The sequence below is a fragment of the Planococcus citri genome, chromosome 4 (genome assembly GCF_950023065.1).
Source record: "Planococcus citri chromosome 4, ihPlaCitr1.1, whole genome shotgun sequence".
NCBI lineage: Eukaryota > Metazoa > Arthropoda > Insecta > Hemiptera > Pseudococcidae > Planococcus > Planococcus citri.
Window position 1 is genome coordinate 23,112,433 of NC_088680.1, and position 23,144 is coordinate 23,135,576.

At 34.7% G+C, this 23,144-nt stretch overlaps 1 protein-coding gene and 1 long non-coding RNA gene across 8 annotated transcripts in view; one reads left to right on the forward strand and one right to left on the reverse strand.

Annotated features, from left to right (window-relative positions):
* The window catches only part of LOC135843515 (potassium voltage-gated channel protein Shaw-like), a 761,198-nt gene that overhangs the window by 729,873 nt on the left and 8,181 nt on the right, over window positions 1-23,144 (forward strand). The gene's annotated exons all lie outside the window — the stretch shown is intronic.
* LOC135843092 (uncharacterized) lies at window positions 11,736-13,049 on the reverse strand. Of its 2 annotated transcripts, XR_010558237.1 has the most exons (5): window positions 12,935-13,049; window positions 12,711-12,863; window positions 12,451-12,629; window positions 12,163-12,375; window positions 11,736-12,096 (listed from the first exon to the last, which is right to left on the reverse strand). It is a non-coding gene; the product is annotated as an uncharacterized LOC135843092 (long non-coding RNA). The 2 variants fall into 2 exon arrangements; XR_010558236.1 differs by having other exon boundaries at window positions 12,163-12,629.

Here is a 23,144-nt window from a genome sequence, read left to right on the forward strand (position 1 = left end):
CAATTTTTTGGTTGAAAATGTTCTCCTTTAACATTGTGTTTTTATCGTTTTTAGCCGAAAACCGATTTTTCTTGGTCAATTGAGTATCCTGCTTATCTTTGAATGAAGTCTTCTAGGTAAATTAATTATTTCATCTGCAGACGCTGTTATTTTTTCAGCTTTTTCTTTCGCTTTTCTTTCACGTTCTCTCAGAAATTCATATAAGAAATCAGTAAAATTGGATTCACGATTTTGAATTCCCTCCAATAGATCGAAGAATTCTTTTTCGCCATTGATCCTGATTAAAATTTGAGTTTTTGGAAGCTACATTAAATAGTGTGTTTTATGCGTCGCGCGTCGTCGTCGCCTTTTGGAATTTTATTCAACTAATGATCGTAGTAGGATTTTGTATGCGTATCACTGGGAAAATACTACACCAATTTTTTGGTTGAAAATGTTCTCCTTTAACATTGTGTTTTTATCGTTTTTAGCCGAAAACCGATTTTTCTTGGTCAATTGAGTATCCTGCTTATCTTTGAATGAAGTCTTCTAGGTAAATTAATTATTTCATCTGCAGACGCTGTTATTTTTTCAGCTTTTTCTTTCGCTTTTCTTTCACGTTCTCTCAGAAATTCATATAAGAAATCAGTAAAATTGGATTCACGATTTTGAATTCCCTCCAATAGATCGAAGAATTCTTTTTCGCCATTGATCCTGATTAAAATTTGAGTTTTTGGAAGCTACATTAAATAGTGTGTTTTATGCGTCGCGCGTCGTCGTCGCCTTTTGGAATTTTATTCAACTAATGATCGTAGTAGGATTTTGTATGCGTATCACTGGGAAAATACTACACCAATTTTTTGGTTGAAAATGTTTTCCTTTAACATTGTGTTTTTATCGTTTTTAGCCGAAAACTGATTTTTCTCAGTCAATTAAGTATCCTGCTCAAAAAAAGATTGAAAACAGAATCATTGAACGTGAAATTTCTCATCAATGGAGTCCAAATTTTCTTTTCTATAGAGCTTTCCAGGAATTACTCGAGGTTTCCGCCTCTGATTTAAGCAGCACTAAGATATTTGAAAAGCCCATAGTCTGAAACCAATATTTCAGCTAGCCAAATTGATTTTCTGATTTTTTAAAGAATTTCTAAACCTTCAAAATTGACCATTTTCGGCGATTTATGTTTTCATGTTTGAGGATACTGACCAAATTCAATATAGACCTTTATTTTGAGTTGAAAGTCACTCAGAAAAATTTTTAACTCTGGAGGTACCCATCTCTAGAATGGAAATATGGGGGCCTAAATTAGTTGACATTTTCTAAAATATCGATCGTTTTTTTGCTCCAGCCTCTACTTACCCTGCGCTGTTTTGAGAAAAATGGTCTAGTTCCAAAAGATTGTGTTAGAAATTATGCGTCGACTTACGTCATTGCCATGAAAATTTTAGACAACGTTTAAGATTCTGCTGAGTGATTGAAAATTTTCAAATTGCTTATCTTTAGATACGAGTAAATTGGGGTTTTGGAAATTTTTCTTTTTCAATATTTTTGTATTAAAGATGCCAAAACTTGGAATGATATCGCTATTGAAACGGGCGAAAATATTTTGGAAAAACAGTGGTGCCAATTTTAGGGTCCATAAAATATCCAAAAGTTCGATAATTTTTTCCGATTTTTGGAAATTGACAACAATTATTGAAAAATTGGACCCTAAAATAATTACGGTTTGAAGATTTTCAATCGTTCAGTAGAATCCTAAAAGTGGTCTTCAATTTTTATGTCAGAAGCCCAGGTCGACTCAGAATCTCAAAGACTATCTTTTGGAACGGGATCAGTTTTCCCAAAACAGACATGGTATGAATCAGAACAAAAAACCGCGATTTTTTTGAAAATGCTCCCTTTTTGAAAAAATTTTTGAGTGGCTTTCAACTCAAAATGAAGGCTCTACTGAATTCTATCAAAAACTTGGGCCATTTTTTGCAATTTACTCCAGAGTTACTCATGTGGTTGAAAAAATTGAAAAAAAAACATACTTAAATCGCTGAATATGATCAATTTTGAATTTTCAGAAATTAACGAAAATTAAACTTGGGCTGCTGGAATTTGTGTTATGCCGATTTCAGACCATGTTCTTTACAAAAATGGCGGTCATGTTTAAATTACTCGTATGTACTTATAGAGACGAATGCCTTGAAAGATTCTCTGATCAGTGGAGCTTATTCATTTTTTCTTGAAAATGAATTTTCGAAAATATAAAGCTCTTAAGATTCGCATTTCATTGGTAGGAAATGTTGTTCTTTATTCTGTTCATTCGCTTTTTAATTAGAACCGTTGGGGGTTTTCAAAAAATTTCAGTTCCATTTCAATTCAAAAAAAAAATTTTTTGATTTTCTTTTTCAATTTTAAATTGAATTAAATGCTTACTTGTTTTGCAACTTGATTATTTATTTTTTTACCTTACGAAATATACGTTTATTATGTTTATATGTCCAGAAAAAAATCTCGTTTTTACGCATCACTGATAAGGTTCTGATATGTCCGGAACAGGATGGAAGTCCTGATCAGACATCGGTTAGTTTCATGCATCTTCTATTGTTCAGTTTTGCTGCACGCAGATGCAAGATCTCTTTTTCCAGGCATGCCAGAACCTTATCAGTGATACGCAAACTCGGATTTTTTTCTGTACACAAACGAAATTGCCTGTAAGGCATTCGAAAAATTATAAAATTTCATTTTTGCTTAGAGACTTTTCATAGGTATGTAAAATTATTTTTTGATTGAAATAGTATAGGTAAGTATTATTATAATAAGTATGTACTTATGAGGCGAAAGTGAACCTTTTCTTGTAGAGTACAAAGAGTGAATATCAAGATAAGCGAACATTAGAGAAATAAATGAAACATCACCATAAGAACATTACAAACAAATCTCAAAGCATATGAAGAGAATACTTACTTTCATAGCTACCTAAATAACATTCATCAGGTGCAGTTTCAATAAATTTTCAGATTTCTTCATCTCTGAAGATTTTTGCTTTTTTGGGTTTACAACCTTTTGAGTTATTCTTTAAGAATGCGTCAAGATGACCATATTATGTATGTAGATGTCTTTTTTCTGCTTGAAAAATATCATCTTGTGTAACATGGAATACAAACTACATAAGATATTCGGACATTATTGATCTTTATTACTTGCTCTTCAAAGTAAACTAAGACCACAATTTCACTAAATAAAGATTCATTAACTTGATGTTCTGATTGCCACTTCAAAAATGTACTCGTATAATACACTAGTTGATATTGTTTCTTCGACTTTTTTGGTAAAGATTAGTCTTTTAAATTCTGAGCGAAATCTCGTAAGTCTGGTGGTGTAGGTACAAATCATCATCAACTCGTCATCGGGAGCCGACGGATTTATTTCACTCATGATTAATTAATATCTAACAAATGATCAATAAACGTCAAAAAAACAACACCATAACATAAATTAGGCACGAATAAAGCAAGAAGAAAGGATTTTTCATGCTTATCACTGGGAAAATACCAAACCAATTTGTTTTCATATCCATTTTTCTCTGTCAATTGAGTATCCTGCTCAAAAAATGATTAGAAACTGAAACTGTAGTCTGAAAAATTGATCATTTTTGGTGATTTATATTTTCAAAATGTAAGTATTGTAATGGGATTTTGACCAAATTTAATAGAAACCTTTATTTTGAGTTGAAAATCACTCAGAAAAATTTTCAACTTTGGTGGTACCTTTCCCTAGAATAGAAATATGGGGTCTAAAATAGGTTAAATTTTCTAAAAAACCGCTAGTTTTCTGTTCCAATCCCTACCTAACCTGTTTTGAGAAAAATGATCCAGTTCCAAAAGATAGTATTAGAGCTTCTACATCAACCTAGGCAATTGCCATAAAAATTCAGGACAACTTTCAGGATTCTGCTGAGTGATCGAAACTTCGCAAATGGCGTATTTTTTGGTAATAAATTGGTGTTTTGGAAATTTTTCTTCTTCAATATTTCACATTAAAAGATACCAAAACATGGAATGATATCATTTTCGAAACCGGGTAAAATATTTTGGAACAACAGTAGTGCCAATTTGTTGGTTATTTTGTCAATTTTGAAAAATATAGAGAAAAATAGCCAAAAACTTGATAATTTCTCTCGTTTTTTTTGGAAATTGGCAACAATGACCAAAAAATTGGCACCATTGCGTTGCTAGATATTTTCCCGGTTTCAGAAACAATATCTTTCGACATGTTGCCAAAATAAATGTCAGATATTCAATAAGAAAAAATTTTCAAAACACTAATTTACCCGAAAATAATTGCGATTTGCAAATCTTCAACTGCTTAGTAGAACCCTGAAAGTAGTCTTCGATTTTTATGACAATATGTAGCTCAGGTCGACTTTGAATCCCCAAGACTATCTTTTAGAACTGGGCCAGTTTTCCTAAAACAGATGGGGTAGAAGTTAGAGTTGAAAAAAAAACGATTTTTTCAAAAATGCCCTCTCTTTGAGGATCCACATCTGGAGCCAAAAAAATTTCTGAGTGGCTTTCAACTCAAAATGAAGGTCTCTCCACTGCATTCGATTATGATTTTTGGCCATTTTTTTGCGATTTATTCAAAAGTTACTCATGTGTTTGAAAATATTGAAAAAAAACATGCTTACATCGCTGAATATGGCCAATTTTCGATTTTCAGAAATTTTCCAAAATTAAACTTGGGCTGCTAAAATTTGTGTTATGGTGACTTCAGACCATGTTCTTTACAAAAATGGCGGCTCTGTTTAAATTACTCGTACTTATAGAGACGGATGCCTTGAGAGATTCTCTGATCAGTGGAGTGGAGCCTATATTAATTTTTTCTTGAAATATGAATTCTCAAAAATATAAAGCTCTTAAAAATCACGTTTCATTGATAGGAAATTTTGTTCTCTACTTTGTTCATTCATTTTTTAATTAGAACCGTCGATTTTTTAAAAGAAATTTCAGTTCCAATTTCAAATCAAAAATAAATTTTTTTGATTTTCTTTTTCAATTTTAAATTGAATCAAATGTTTACTTGGTAAATTACAACTTTATTGCATTTTTTCAGAGCACGGAAGTTTCGCTGCACACAGATGCAAGTTCTCCATTTCCAGGCAAGCCAGATCCTTATCAGTGATACGAAAATTTGGATTTTTCTCTTGGACACACTTGAAATTGCCTGTAAGGCACTTGAAAAAATGATAAAATTTCATCACTTACCTACGTAGAGACTTTTTCGTAAAATTATTTTTTGGTTGAAAATTTGTTCCCATTTTTTAAATCATTTCTGACAATAGAAACAGATTTTCTGAGCTAATCGAGCATTTTAGCCAGAAAGTGGAGAGAAATAGAATTGTTGGGCGTGAAATTCTATATGTATGAGAGGAGTCAGTTAATTTTTTCTAGAAAGCATACTTGATTCATTCTCGAGATGGTTTTGCTTAAAGTTCAAAAGTTCAAGTTTCATCTTTATTCGCAAATAATATTGAAAAATAAGCTCTCCGGAGAAAACCCAATTTGACTTCACCTATAAAAATTTCACACCCTATAATTATTGAGCTTTCATTCATTTTTTTGTAATATGTTTCATTAGCCTGGAAAATAACTTTTACTGTCAAAAATCAAGGCAACCATCAAAATAGAAAAATCGTTTTAAAATTTGGAAAATGTCAACTTGTGATCACGTCTCTGCGGCCGACCCTGTTGTTAGACTTGGTGAAGTTTGATGGAAATTACCTGTACTAAAATTGGCGGATGCTTCTACGCTTCAATTGGTGAAAATAATTAAAGATAACCAATCCATACCGGTTGCGCATACTCGTAAGATCGTGGGAAAGGGTATCCGCAGTCACTCAGAAATCCCGCTGTGTCTCGCACTCAGCCAAATTTGTCAGTGAAATTTAGGCTTTTGTCATTATTATAATGCATGAATTAGTAGATTTTAGTTTCAATTTCTATTTGAATCAATTTTCTACTTTGAAGAATAGTTCATTGATTTCAAATTTTCATAACGTGGAGGAGGAGGAGGTGGAAAATTTAATTACTAATTTCGCTTCGCTCCAGTACATAAGAGTGGTCCATATGAATGTATGTGTAAATTGGACTCATGAAAATGATGACATTTTTTCCTGGACATCGCATGTCAATTAGACTCATGGTTAAATACAATTGTCTCAGCTTTTCTCTCCTCGAAAAACTCATTAGAGTAGAGATAAGACAGGTTGAATGACTGAATTTCTAACAGAAGCTTTCACAATTCACATGCAGTGAAAGTAGCTCATTATAATGAACAGCTGCAGGCCTACGAAGTTGAAAGAGGAAAGAGAGTTTGCTTATCATAAAATTTGAACTTGATCAAATTTTTACTTGCTAAGGTCGCCTATAACATGAGACAAATTCTATTTTCAGCTGATTTTCTGCAAATTTTAATTTCAAATTCAAAATCTTCAACAGATAATTTTTAAGTGATCAGCTGATTTCGATTTGTATTCAAAATGAATCTAATAACTTAATAAGCTAATGCAATGAATTCTGATTTGTATTTCAAATTTAATAGTAAATAAGTTTCCCCGAAGAATAAATTTTAGTGCCTAGGTAAATCATGATTTCTATGTGAAATTAAACGAAATTTCGCTTGGTAAATCGTAGATAAATTTTAATCAATTTCTAATTGAATTTTAAATCCATTTTTACTCAGCAAAAGCTATGTAGGGTAAAATTAATCACTTGGAACTTGAGCTTGCTTCAATAATTTGGAAATTTTCTAGAAGGCGTTTCCTTTAGGGGAGATGTAATTGGATCAGACCACATCAGACCTAATCAGATTCGGACATTTGTCTTTGGATTTAATTAGATTTGTCACATCCTTTTCTCCGTGTTTAGCAACAAAAGAAATGAAATTTTCACTGTTGTATTTAAATTAATAAAATAAAATATCTAAATAAACTTGCTTCCTGTAAAAAACGACGTTAAGTACTCTTTATTTCGTAGGTGGCTCAATTTTATTCTGGATTTGTGTTGAGAAATCTAATATCTTTCAAGTTACCTAAGTATAAAATAAAATGAGAAAATTGACAAATTGAAAATAGTCTTCAGGTGCACATGCCGAGCCATTTTCTTTAGGTTAAAACTAAACAGTAAAGAAGTAATATTTATAACAAGTATGTATATGGGAGGTTTGTTGAAACTTGAAAATTAGAAGCAGAAAAATATTTAAAAGCAACCAGTCACCTGAGTTAGCAAAAAGCAAAAAAACTCTTGCACTCAGTGAATTGCTGAAGTTTTGTTATAATTTCTGTAAAGATATCGGAGAGTTATCTTCGCTAAGAATGTTCTTGTTATCAATTTTGTTTGCCATTTCAATAAATTTTAGCAATGTTTCTTCATAGTTTTCACAAATTCTGAGTACTCAATTTTACTTAAATTTCAACTACGAATTACAATGTAAGTTACCCCTATGTGTTCAAAAAAAAATGAAAAAAACTTACTTACTTGATTCGTTGATTTAAATCAATGCTTGATCTTCGAAAATATTGTGGATATTTCATCTTTATATCGGTAGGATCGCTATATGTATAAATATGAACTTTTTTCATTACTTTGGTGTGGCAACGACGCATTTTTCATTATTTTTCACTACCCGGTTCCGTACCCGGGTAACCAGGTTGCTTTCCGGGTTGAACCCGGAAACCCGGAAATCTGGGTACCCGTTGAACTCTGACAGAGCTATTTCCAGGCAGACCAGAACCTTATCAGTGATACGCAAACTCGGATTTTTTTTCCAAAACTCTCACGAAATTGCCTGTAAGGCACTCGAAAAATTATTAAATTTCATCACTTACGTAGTAGACTTTTCGTAGTAAATTATTTCTTGATGGTTGAAAATTTGTTCCCATTTTTAAAATCGTTTTTGACAATGGAAACTGATTTTCACAGCTAATCGAGCATTTCAGCCTGAAAGTGGAGAGAAGCAGAATTGTTGGGCGTAAACTTTTATATTATCACTTCATTACATTTTTTTTAGGAAGCTATAGTTCTCAAGATATTTTTTCTTAAAGTTCAAAAGTTCAACTTTCATCATTCTTTATTCGCAAGTACTTATTGAGAAATAAGCTCTTCGGAAAAACTCCAATTTAACTTCACCTAAGTATAAAAATTTTACTTCTTGTGATTCAGTTTCCATTCGTTTCGTTAGCCTGGAAAAAAAATTTTCTGTCAAAAATCAAGACAATCATCAAAATAGGAAAAAAAAAACGTTTTAAAAGTTGGAAAATGTCAACTTGTGATCACATCACTGCGGCCGACCCTGTCGTTAAACTTGGTGAAGTTTCATAGAAATTACCTGTACTTATTAATAATAGGTAGAAATAATTAATGAATTAGTAGATTTTAGTTTCAATTTCAATTTGAATTTTGAATCAATTTTTTACTTCGAAGAATATTTAATCATGAGTTATTGTTCATTGATTTCAATTTTTCATAACGTGGAGGTTGGAGGTGGTTAATTTGATTACGCTTCTCTCAGAGTATGTATAAATTGGACACATAACTAAATATAAATGTCTCAGTTCTTCTCTCCTCAAAAAAAACACATTAGAGTAGGCAGGAATACGAAAGGTTGAATGAATGAATTTCTAACAGAAGCTTTCATATGCAGTAAAAGTCGTTCATTCTAATGAACGGTCAGCCTACGAAGTTGAAAGAGGAAGGAAGTTTGCTTATGGTAAAAATTAAATTTGATCAAATTTTTACTTGCTAGGGTGTAAAAGTCGTTCATTCTAATGAACGGTCAGCCTACGAAGTTGAAAGAGGAAGGAAGTTTGCTGTAGAAATACGATTGACGTTGGGAAATCGAGAAATAAATATCCCATTTTATATAATCGATTCCGCGGAAAAAGTATTTATTATGGGTAGACTCTCTATGGATTATTGGAAAATATCGCTCAATTTGCATGAAAGAAAATTAATTTGTAATTTTGATCCCGAACATCCCATGGAAATTTGCTTTATTTCCACAGAAGGGATGTTTAAGCCAACTCTATGTTCAGCTAAAACCAACTTACAGATCGAAAACTTGAATGAAACCATAGCAACAGTTGAGGAAGCCGAACTAAGTATTTTTGAAATGATACAAAGTATGGAAACAGACCAAGACTTTTTCACTATAAAAAATTTTCAAGAAGGAATATGGGAACTAGATCTACCATCCTCATTTGAAAATATCGATATCGAGCCTAATTGCACGAAAAAATCGGTTAATAATAGTAAAAGTTATGAGTTCAAAACTTTCCCCTATCGCTATAATTCATATACTAAAGTACCTAATTACTTACTAGATACTTTTATGAGAAATAAAATTAATAATTGCAAAATAGCTCACGAACAACGTGCGATACGTCGCAAGAATTATTTTTTCAGAAAACAATCAACCATGCGATATTCAGGGGCACGAGCTTCAGTTTTTGACACCCCTCCCACTACTCCTCCCGTCAATACTACCCTAGGCACCCTAGAACAGTTACATCAACTCGCGGACGCATTAGAAATTTTGAAAATGGAGGCAGAGAGTGGACCGTACACAAAAGAAAAGAAAAACACCAGAAAAAGGCTCCACTCCAGCAACCAATAATACGACCCCAGGATGACAAGTAGTAGTTAATGAAACTTAGGTGTTGGGTACTAATTTTAGTTAATAATTATATCCTTTAGAATTATAATAATTATAGAATTCACGTATCGTTATACCCCCATCATTCCCTGTATAAAAAGATACAGTAAAAAGAAACCGTTCATACCTCGCTTTATTACGCGGTACAAACAAACACTTCCACGCTCACCTTGACACACTACACCACGGTCGGTCGTTCACCTTTTTATACCTGTGTTGTTATTACAACCCATTCCTATACGATTATTTACCTGCATAGGTAAAAATATAGACCCTCTTCATACGGCTCTCGCATCTCCGTTAAGGATAAAAAATACGTGGTTCTTTTCTGACTTCATTATCACTCAACAAGTGACAAAATTAGTCCCAAAAAATACAAGAAATGCGATAATAATGTAACCATACCCTGCAAACATATGCTTCATTTTCCCCCATAAACTAATTCAAAAAGCACCCAATAAGTTCTACGACTCATTGGTGGTAAATTTTTTTTACTGCATGAAATGTCTCTAAGGAATCCATTTCATTCAGTTCAAGTTTACATAAATTAAAATATGATTAGACGCAAATCACTCTTCATGTACAAATTTTTTTTTTCATTTACAAAAATTACCATAGCGTTCATCCCAAAATCTTATTCAGGAAAATAACAAACATAATGAAGCATATTCTCGAAGCGAAAGGAACTATCCCCACTTCTCTGAGTATTTCACTGCAAAATCGACGGAAATTATTAAAAGACCACGACCTAATTCAAGCTTAAATCATTACCATAATTCATTTCACGTAAAACAAAATTAATTATCCTGTTGAAAATTTCAATTTTCTTCTTTCTTCTTTCCACGCAAAAATTTCAAAATAGTTGACATTTCTTAGAAGTATTTGCTAAATAAGAAAGTGGTGGCGACTCACAAACACGCGACTACCACTTTCCTTCCAGCAAGCACCCTCGAAAGCATTATATTAGAAATTGTAAAATCGTTGATATCAATCAGGAGTGTGCGTTGAATAAGAAACCAGTAGCGACTTCGTAAAACACGTGGCTACCGTTTTCTTACACAAACACCCCCGATTATTTCACAATAAAACTAATTTGCCTAAAATATTCTTAGAAAATAGATAAAAATACGACATCTTACGGTAATGACTACAGAGCTTAACAATTAGGACTTCACAAATTAGGCGAACTTCGTCTTCTTTTCTCATTACAATATTCAGGTCAGAAAACTTCATTTTTTTTTAATGATTCCTGTTCACGATGAAATTCAAGCAGAATATTTATCCAAAACTACGAAGGACAGAGAGCACCCACTGACTCAGTGGATCATCTTTGTCCCTCGTTGCTTCAAACAAATTATAGGTCATTTTTCAAAATTCCACTTCCATCAGTTCGCAGAATTACTGGGGAAGAAACAGCGGCAGTTTATCGACATAAAACTGGGTCTTCACCTTCTTTGCCATTTGTCGCGATAATCAATTTTCTAAAAATTCGTGATCCCGTTGGTACTTTGGTTCCCTTGAGATTTATTAAAGGGAAGAAAATGCGAGTTGCTTTCAAAATATGCAACTACCATTTTCTTACCTCCAATACCCCCAACTAATACCTAGACGAAAGCATTTCATAACTTTTCTGATCATTGATTGTGCAAAATAGCGACAAACAGTAAAGAATGCTGTACACACGTAAACATAAGTGTACGTCATTCTTTACCACTGGACGATATCCGCTAGAATGACCGCAAGTCAGAGAAATAGCACGATAAATCTTCGGAAGTTTCTGATTTTCGGCTAAGCAAAATCCGCATACCATATTTGGAAGATCCTGAAGGAATATTAGCTACGGATAAGGAGTACTGGATACTCCTTCATCATAGGTAGCCAATACTCCTTACTCATAACCACTACCCCATAATAAAATTTATTAAAGTAAAATTATGAGAAACAAGAAAATAAAGTGAGACCCATATTTTGGCGAAGTTTTAAACAACAATAGCTACAGATAAGGAGCGTTGGATACTTACAACCATACGTACCCATCGCTCATTACCCGTTACCATCATTTCTCAATTCAAGTCCCATATTTGGCGAATGTGTGAGGAAATAACAGCTACGGATAATAAACGCTGGATACTTCAAAAACACATGTAGCCTTCGTTTGTTACCCGTCACCATTATCCCAAGCTGTATCACGTCGTGAAATTTGAAATCTTCATTTTCTTCGATTCGAATACACATTATCCGTGTCCACATTTCTTCAAAAAATTCTTCTCGATCATAATCCAAATTAACAGCGTCTAAATAAATAAATTAATCAACTCTCACCCAATATTGAAGCATGAATCCGGTTGCTAAATTCTTCGGTCCCACGTCGCTCCTTTTGTGCACTCAAAACGATCATATATTTTTTCAAAAAATCTAAGAAGTACCAAAGAATTTTAATACACAAAACATTTACTTAAAAATCATTTGAATACTTCTTACCTGTATTAGAAGTAGCATTCAGGAACGATAAAATACATCGCTGAAGTATTTTATTCCTTGTACACGATGAATGAATCTACAAATTAGGATCTAGATCCGGTTCAACATCACACGTTTTCGCCAAAATTTGCAGTACGTTAATGACCATAAGATAAGGAATTTCAAATCAACACAGCTTCCCAAAATATCGTCGAAATTTCAAATTCTGAAAACCTGTACAAAATTACACACCATTCGAAAAATAGATAGGAATAGTATTCACACGTAAAATCCAAATTTATAGCTCACTTGTTTGTTATTCAAGAATTTCCCCCGATGATGGTTACAAAACACATTCCTAGTCGTCAATTCCATTTCACTTTCCCAAAATTCTAGGATAATGGGAAGCTCCCGTAGCCTCAAATAAATCTTGAAAGTACGATTGATTTAGGTCATTCCTTTTCGCGAGTCGACTTTCAACATCGTACCTGAAATAAGTAAAGAGATTACAAAAATGATCGAAATAAAATAGAAATAATCATATAATGTTAACAAAAATTACAACCCACCTATCACTGTTTTTCGGCAACCACGAATACATTCGTACCAATCATTCCGAACCTATCCCACGAACTCAAAATTCTAGAATGATGACCGCTCTTTATATCAGCCGAATTTCTTTTTCTCCTCCTTATCGATTGTAACCATAATTTCTGGACACCCTGTAGGATTGAAAAAATCAATTAAAATATTCATAATCCATGATAAAAATAATACTCAAAAATCTACTCACGAAAAAACCGGTTGATCCCACGTCGAAAATGTTGCGATCTATGTCGCCAATATCATCACTGAAAACTTGACCACTGTTTGATGGATGACCATAAATCTTCGACAAGCATTTTTCTTCCCCAAAAATCAAACACCTGCACATTCAAAAAATTACACATTGTTAACTAGGCAGTAATTTGGCGATCGTTAAAACATCGAACAAAGCAATAAAATATTATTGTACCAAAATTACGTCACCCCCGTTTGATCGTCTCCAGCCGAACGGATACGATTCTAGGAAATTCGCGATAAGGACCTATCTTTTGATATTTTATTTTTTTTTCTTTTTTATCAAGCGACTTCTTGTCTCGACTTTGTCGTGATTTTGTTGTCGACTTCTCATATTCTCAGCTCAGTAATAGTCGTACATTGGTCTAAGCCAATTCGTGTTAGAAAGCCTCGCTTACAATTAGCCAATTTTTTCGCGTTGATTCTTCTTACTTTCAATTCATGTGCGTAACACCGGTACTAGAACCGACATTAAAAGTCGAATTCGCAATCTAGACTGCGGATTTTTTCGTTAACATATACATTCGCGATATAGAGTGCGGATCATTTTCTTTGTAATAAACATTCGCGACAAGTGCGGTTAACGTGATACGAAAAATTTGCCTGCAAGTACTCGATTACACCACACACAACCAGAATGCCGCCACTCGATCCTCTACCACCGAATTTCCTACCGAATGACCAGAACAACTTAGCACAAGATATGGAAGGCGACATTGGAGAAAACGGGATGATCATGGATGTGCACCAGGCCGCGGATTTGCTCCTTAACCTGGCGCACAACAACGTCCAGGTAATCCAACATCAAGAACCTTTACTTGAGGACCCGGAAATGGTAGCCGCCGGTTTGAATAACGACACTCCTCCACTCCTGACGTTTGCAGGCATCGCGGTACAGCGTCTTGCACGAGACGAGCACGTCTTACGCATAAGGTATTACCGTATCCATACCGTCAATGATGGCGTTTTATATGCTACCTGGCAGGAGCGCCAGCACATAATCTTGTTCCTAATTTCGCTGGGGATGCCTCCGGCTGCGGCAGCAAACGTAAGGCCGTACGAACCACCTGTCGAAGCAGAAAATCCGGCACAATAACAATGAAAGCTACCAGTTTCGAAAAGAATGAGAATCGAAAGTGTCGAAGTAAAAAACTCATCACACGCATCATATGACTTCCTGTATTTTCTCTCGTATTGTGAACTTGACGCTGTATATCGATTCAACCATACATTCTGTGTTCATGTTATAGAACTAAGCCATGCCTTTTCTTATATTTTTTTTTGTTTCTTGCATTTTGTTTTAGTTTTGTAAATTTTTTTGTATTTAGCCATAGAGCATAAGAAATGAATAACAAAAATGGTATACAGAACGACTGTGTAAATTTAGTTACGTAAAAGAATACCTTTATTCGATTGTGATTTAATTTAGGCATGTTACAATATGTGATACTACTTTACTTACACATGACATTTTTTCTATTGTTGTTACGTTTGTGTATCTTTCCCTCGTGATACTTAAAAATATAGACGAGATTATCACTGACTCCTAGTATTATTTCGTTAACACATACAAAACACAAGTATACTGTAACATCTCTGCGTAATATTATTAAAGTTCGTACACAATCATTCATTCGGCTACACAAAAAATAAAATAGTAACAACACTACAAACAGCAAAAATAATACTTTCGGCCATGATTAATGTAAAAAATTCGAATTCGGCATTTTTCCAACCAAAACTAATCAGCTGTTGATGCACAGATACTTGTTGCATGAGCAACTCGTTACGTTTCGGTTACAGTTAGTAGGCTAAACGCGCGCACGGATTGGTTATACTACACAATCCTACCAAACCAAAAAACATAAACAAAATCTCATTTCAAAATTTTTCAAAACACATTCACTGATAACCGTTCTAAAAGAGTGTTCCTTTCGAATTTAGTAGCTTTGAATATTGTACGATTTTATAATATTGAATGTAACTCTATGAAAATTACCGACGTAATATAGCGACGAAAAGAGGTATGAACTTTTCTTCGAATATTCCTTTATATACAAATTACCCTATAGATATAAAATAGACACTCTAGAGTTCATCATTTTTAAAAAATTTCTTTTTCATTTTCTGACAAATACAGGTTTTTTCCGGCACTATGGCTGCAGAAAGATGTGACTACTGCCATTTGACAGTAGTACCGTTTAATGAAGAAAACGCGACTTACATTTCGCAATGCCAGCACCTCTATCATCAACGCTGCCTAGCAGCTATGATGAGAGGGAGAACGGAAAGAAATAAGCGAAATCAAACAGTGACTCCCTGCGCACATCCCCGCTGCGTTAAGAAGTTGTCCATGGGCGATGTGGCCCAAGTAAAAAGAAGCCCTTCCTCATCCTCGAATCCTAAACTCGAAGACTACGAGACACGCAAGCGAGAAGACGAGATGGCGATTTTCAAACATCGCATGGCGTTATTAGCGGTCGAAAATAAAGAAATTAAGGCACGATATAAATTAGTGCTACAGCACCGAGGTGACGTGGCTGAACCTTATCAAGAGCGAAACCCAGCGACACTATACAAACCCCGTTCCAACCTAACAAACGACTTCGTACCTGTAAATGGTAACTATTTTCCGGCACCGCGAAATCCGACGTACTTCCCGATACGCACGGCCTCTACGTTCCACGTTGAATATACTACAGATGGAAGACCATTTATGGTCCAATCAAGCATTTTTCCACCAGCTCCGATCATCATGGATATCGATAATCGTTCTAGAACGATATCGTTTAGGAACCAACATACCGGCAACCCTACGTTTGATATACGAAATCATATAAACCATCGTCGCTCAGGTGCTATGACCACGAACAACTCAGCTACGTACAACCAACCAAACGTACACCGGTCATCAAGTGAACCGAGATTTCCCAAAAAAGGACCTTCAATCTTAAAACACACTCAAGCCGAAGAACGATCTCTACCGCTTGAACAGCTTAAGGGTACGAGCGCCAACAAAGCGAGTCACCACCGTAGATATTGGCTGAGATGGCATACCAGCTCCAATGAAATCCAGCCCTTTTACCCCCTTAATTCCTACCCCAAGTATTTCACCGCAGCGGGATACGAGCACGAGCCAAAAATTTACCGAAGCGTATACTTCACTTTTGATATACTGATGGTCGGAGATGGGCATGTTGAAGCGCTAGCCAGAATTCTAGAAATTAATCGACCGTTCGCCGGTATACTGGATCGCGACCTATACCGAAGGGACCTGTTGCTCGAGGACCTGATGGAATACTTAGATTCTTGGACAATCCTACCAAGACGTATAATGATAAGCATCGGTCACGCTAATATTTTACAGAGAACGCCGGAGGAGGAATTCAAGGAGACCCTACGATTATTAGGAAGCGTCTTGAACAAATTGAAGGTGCGAGAAGCAATCATCGTCCCTCTCATCCCCCACCCGTCGTTTGATCGAGCAACTTTCCACCGTATTCGTGCTGCTCTTGATCGTCATTGGATAGAAAATTTTAATGGTCTCGTGATCCGAATAGACGATCATTTCTCCGAGCTACACTCACGTCAAGCCCACTTCGATGAGATGGGACCTTACTACGATAATTCAGAATATACCCCAATATTTGGAACCCTAAAGAACCGTTTTATTCCCGAATTAAAAATGAAGGTGAAAGATACGCCAATGGAAACCCAGGAGCAGACGATTCAAGCGATAGTAGAAGAATTCCGCAATTCACAATCCCAACCCCCATTGTCTAACGAAGAAAAAACCAACGAAACGAGTTCTACGTCTACGGTTTCGTCATCGCAAACATTGTCCGATAAAGATCAAGTATTGAATTCTAAATTTCAACATGGATCTGCAACCGAAGAAACTACTGAAACGCCGAATAATACTTCCCCAATTCCATCATCGTCAGAATCTGTCGAAAATAATCCAAAACCGAGTTCTACGTCTACGGTCACAACAGAGACGATTGAACAGATGATTACCGAACAAAGTCCTACATCGACGAACGATTCCGAACACTCCGAAGCGACAATCAATAATTCAAGCTCTAAGTCTACGACTTCATCGATCGAGGATATGGATACGACGGATAATTTCGAACCTAAAAATACAGAACGTAGTTCTACGTCTACGTCTGACAAAATTAAACGAAGAAACGCTGCAAAATTTTCAAATCAAAAAGCGCATCTACAGCTTACAGAGAAAAAACTGGCTGATAAGCGAAAATCTGAAGAAAAACAAGTTCAAGCGAAGATTGCAAAGTTAGCGATAACGTCACCATCGCACAAAGCCGAATTCCCAGCTCTACAGCCAGAAACACCTTCGACTTCACATACGAACCAACATTCACCCAGCGATACCACAAATCCCTTCCCATACTTCGAAGATATTGCATTTGTAAAATGCGAAAACGTCGATACAGAATCCAATAACGATCGATTTCTCGATGAAGCAGTAAAAGAGGAAGATAAAGAACGATACGCGCAATTTTATGCTGAAACAGCGGTAGAATATGGTTCAGAAAACGAAAAATCCGATGACGAACATCCTGAAGACGCTGGCTACCAGTGAAAAAATGATAACTTATGAAAATCGACGAAAACGAACCCTTCATTTTATGTTTCCCTTTCGTGCTTTCACAATATACTCCCTATGTCGTTTATGATGGAATTTAATACCCTATCCGTATTATTTTTTTTAAATTTCGTATCATCTTTAGTTTATTTTCGAAAAAGACATTGTTTGATTATTCTCTCGTATCTAGAAACCATTAGGAATAATTTACTTTAAAATAACTAAGTTATTTTGTGCAAAAATTTAGTATTTTGTACCCCTGTCATTTTTTCTCAATTATTTAATTTTGTACTTATGACGATAATCGTGAATTTTGTAGGATAATTAGTGTTATAATTTATTTATTTATAGACGTTTAGTGATATATTGATTGTCCCTTTAAATATCAACGTATTTACCTTACAGATATCGGCTAATTTATTGATCTTTATTATTTTTTGAAATATTACGTTTTGTTTTGTACTTGTGTTTTTTGACTACAATTATACCATCGCTATACGGCAAGATAATCAAGTCTTTTCTTTTTAGATACAAATTACAGCCAAAACAAGAAATATGCCAGTCCAGAAAAACAGTAATGGTTTTAGTCTCTAGAGACTAAAAGCCACTCATCAGAAAAACAAGTAATAAAGCTCCAATAATTACTAAAATCTTTCGATACTTCCTAACCAATTTACCCCAAAAAATCAATCTCTCTAGCGAATTTTATAGTTTGATCAAGTTTGATTTTGCATTGAAATCTCAAAAGTTTACTTTTTCTCTTCATACATTTAGCATCCAAAACAAACAAAATTAGATTTTTTTTTTTTGAATAATTTTCTCTTTCCAAAATTATATACCCCAAAAAAGACGAGTATGTAATATGTTAAAATATACAAAACTTACCTTATGTTTTCACTCCCATAGCGCCATGACATTTTGACCAATTGACTGCAATGCTACATGCGACTGAACTGACTCCAGTGAGACGTAGCACAATGATCCATCTACCTCCTCCGATGAAAATTGACACAATGAACCATGTATTTCCTCCAGCGTGAAACATAAAAGCAATAAAGCATTTGAATCAATTATATGCGGACGATCAACATATTCCTATCTATTTTAAAATATAAATACTAATATTAAACTATAAGCTGCAAAACTACTCTATATGAAAAACTGACGTGTCAATTGTACCTTATAAATATAAGATAGGCAACAATGTAAACCTAGCATAAATACTTCTCGCTTTCTTCATCTTTCTCTCATATAATGTCTCTTGACCCTTCTTTATTTTCACTTCTTTTCTCTTTTTCGAATGATTATTATTCTTTCTCTATCTTTCTTTCTCTCTTTCTCAATAATTGAACTATTTACCTCAATATTTTTTTTTCTTTTTTTTGAGAACCGTTAACAACCTCTCTCCTTCAAATCAATCTAAATCTTACATATTATTTTTATCTCTATCTTTCTTTTCTTTTCCTCTCTCTATACTAATTCTACTCTAAAGTACCTACTTATTTATTTAGTTGTATTTAGTAATATTAATTATCTCAGTACGAAACTATCTAATTACCTTTCAATAATGGTGAGGAGGCACACTGGTCCAACTGTCCGTTGATTTCGTCTCCTTCGTGCAGGCCACTTTGTGAATAGGTCAACAACCTTTGGTCAGTCTGCTGTTTATAAACCAAAATACAATTAGGAGAAAATAGTATAAAATACAGACAGCTACAATTTTGGCATCAAAGTAGGGATAATGAAAAATTTTCCATTCTCTTACCTTTTATGATATCGATGAGCACTGACCCTTGGTATCATTTTCTTTTTCGATTTTCACCATTTTCAACAATTTCTGGAATTCTTCGAATCTGAAACACACATAAAAGAAACATGAATTAATAAGGTTGCAGGAAGCTTCCTATAAAAAATTATACTAAAATTGAAACGCATAGTCTAACAATAAAAGATCCCGGATTTCTGAAAAACCAAAAAACCTGCAACAAAAAGAAAAAACATACAAAAAATTCATTACAATTTTCAAAAAATGACCTACACATCAGTTTCATATGTACTTACCGATGCACCTACCTGCTGTACTCATGTACTTAAAATAGGAGATACCGTGCTAAGTAAGCTCCTCTTTTGACTGACCCCATTTTGAAGTTGTAAAAAACAATACAAATAGTTAGATTCTGTCACAGTATTCTACACTTTAGGTGTCTTCAACAAAATTTTTTGAACTTTAAATTCTAAATACACCCCACAACAACACGTTAACACACCACCTCTACTACTCTCTCTAGTGGATATGTTTAGGGTCACTGACCTTTCCAATGTATCCCCTGGATCGATTGCTCGTTTGTGTTCTAAATTTTCGAATTTGCTCACTGACATCAAGTAATCGAGGGGTGCAGGAATCATATGGTGACCCTTGTTCCCACAATGCCTGCCCCCACCCATCTTTCGACCTCTCTTGTCAACTCAAAATAGTCTGCAATCGCAGCAAGTAACGGGGGGCAGGGGTGAGCTATAGCCTCATCAGTCTAGCTTCTGGATAGGAGGGGAAGGGGGGAGGAGTTGAGGCCTATCTCCCATAGCTTTTTTAAGTCATAACCGTGACTTTCCTCGATTGTTACTCAATTGAGTTAACCCCACGGGGGGCATATGATATGGTGAGATATGGCCCAACTACGTAAGTAGTTATTCGAAGCATAACTATAGGTAGCGTGAACGTAAGTGGTGGGAACGTGTTAACTCCGCAAAGGTCGTGACGTAGGCAACGCATCGAGCAACGCATCGAGCGCGATGCATATATAATGCATCGCGAACGCACCAAAATTACTTAGCATAGGTATCTCGAGCTCGCCGGTGCTTCGTCGTAACGCGCATTTCCTCAGATATGAAACTTAGTAGATGTGACAGGCAGGTAAGGTATCCCGTAAGGGTACCTATCCCCTATTTATCCAGGCATTGCCCACTACATATAGTGGTTAAAATGAAATTAAGTCGTGATTCGAGTAAGTTAACTATCCGATCGCGATATTATTGGGTATGGAGTAGATCTTCCCGGGCATCACTCCTACTGCTAGTAGAATAGGTACCTCGTGTAATACATTGCTGTCGCCTGGCCTAGTATGAGTGAGCCACCTTGAAAGAGACAGTAGAAGCGGACATTATGTGGACCTTGGTGAGTAACCTCATCATTTATTTAATAAGGTAATCTTTCCCATACTTACGAGTATTGAGAAGTAATCTCTTTCTTCGTAAGTATGTAAAATTAGGGTTTATTGTCATCCCTGCTTAATCCATCACCTTCGATTACAATAATACTTTAGCGTATTATAACTTAATTCATTAGCGCGAGACGCATAGTATGGACCTGTGTCCATATTAATGATGTAAAATTATGCAAATTCTTTTATATCTTGATTCACCTGACATGATCGAATTATAATAATAAATCAATTAGACACGTTGTATCGTTTTGGTGTTATTATTATTACATCGGATCATAAATGCATATAGTATTTCTGCATGATTTCTGAGCTCTCCGACACCCATAGACTAGCCAGGTATAGGGAAATATTAACTACTTACGTAGTAATATTTAGCCTTCTCCCCTCAGTAATATTTCTAATAATATTCTCTTCCATAGTCATTCAAGAATTAACTATATCAGCTTCACTAATTTGGAAATTTTCCAGAAAGCGTTTCCTGTTGGGGAAGACGTAATTGGATCAGACCACATCAGACCTAATCAGATTCGGACAATTGTCTTTGAATTTAATTAGGTCCGTTACATTTTTTTCTCTTGGTTTAGCAACAAGAAATGAACGTTTCACCCTTGCAATTAAATAAAGAGCTCATAAAATAAGTTCTTCTCCAATATTTCGCATTGATTAAGCCAAAACATTGAAATATGTCATTACTGAAACTGGGGAAATATTTTGGAACGCAGTGATGTCAATTTTTATGTCATTATTGAAAATTTCAAAAAATTGAAAAAATTTTCATAAATTCTTGGCTATGATTTTTCTCGAATTTTTGAAGTTGGCAATAATGATCCAAAAATTGGCACCATCCCGTTCCAAAATACACATATGTATTTTCCCAGTTTCAGAAATATTATACCTTAGATGTTTTGTCATAATTAAGGCAAAATGTTCTATAGAAAAAAATTTTCAAACCAAGAATATACAGATTACGTGGTGACAGGAGCAAACCAATCACAATTTTTTTCGAAAATGCTCCCTTTTCAAGAGCCCATTTCTCTCCTCCAGGAGCACCTCCGGAGCTGAAATATTTTCTGAGTTACTTTCAACTCAAAGTGACGACGGTTTGTGCTGAATTTGGTCAAAATCCGCCCACTTTTTTTTTGGTCGATCCACCCTAACGTACATTGCTCTTCCCTTTAGACTCGAATTGAATTACGAAATAAATACTTTTAATCAGGAATTGAATAAATGACACCCTATAAGATAGGAAAACACAGAAACAGAACATCGATTTTATTCAAGGCTTCTATTTTTTGATCATTGAAATTGAAACATTTCGACCACTGGTTTGTTGTGAATATAGAATGGTAGATACCTACATTCGGAGTATCAAATAACAATACATAATATTTAGAGCTGACTGACTCCCATCATTAACAGCAACACCGGCGTCTATCAATTTTTCATTCATTTTAAGTGGTTCCAAACGTGTTTTACATTAGATAGGTACCTAAATGAATAGGTAGACTTCGAACAATTCTCGTACAGAATGTTTCCAAACGGGTGGCATTTTAGCAATCTAAATATTTTACTAGAGATGACGCGAGTTGACTCACAAATTACCCGCAGTACTACTATTCGACTCGCAACACGACTCGGAATTGGCTTTTGATGAAGTTGAATTTGATCAAATTTTTACTTGCTAAGATTACCTTGATCATCACATATAGTAGTTGCATTTCTACTCGTATGATTAATATGGGTACCTTTCTTTAATCGACAAACGAGGTCCATACAGCATCCTCTTTTTGATTTTGGTAAATTACTTTTTTTTATGATTTTGGTTACAGTTATATTTCTACCAACTGAATTTTTTTTAATTTTTTTAATTAATAAATTGAGAAATTGGGCTCCGAAGTATTGATTCATCATTTTAAAAATATGAATATGAAATTTTTATTCGTTTACAAGAAAAATTGAATCAAAATTCACCACATAGTCAAGTGATCCATAAGTGTAACATGTAACATCTACCAGAATACAGCCTTAGTTATTTTTCATTCTTTCAGCTTTCAGCTTTTAGAAAAGCCGAAAGCTAGCCAAAAGCTAGCCAAAAGTCAAAAGTTTCAGTTTTTTCTTTTGGAAGTTAGAAGCTCTGATAACAGTGATAACTTTTGGGTCAATAAGTAAGGTTCTGGTAATTTCTTACTTTTTTCGCGTAGCATATCGATTGAATGAAATATACTTTTGTACCACACAAGATGATAAATTTTTGGTAAATTGCTGGTAAAAAATTGGCGTCTAGATCATTGAGACCATCCTTCAGTGAATTTCTGGTAATGATTAGTGAATCA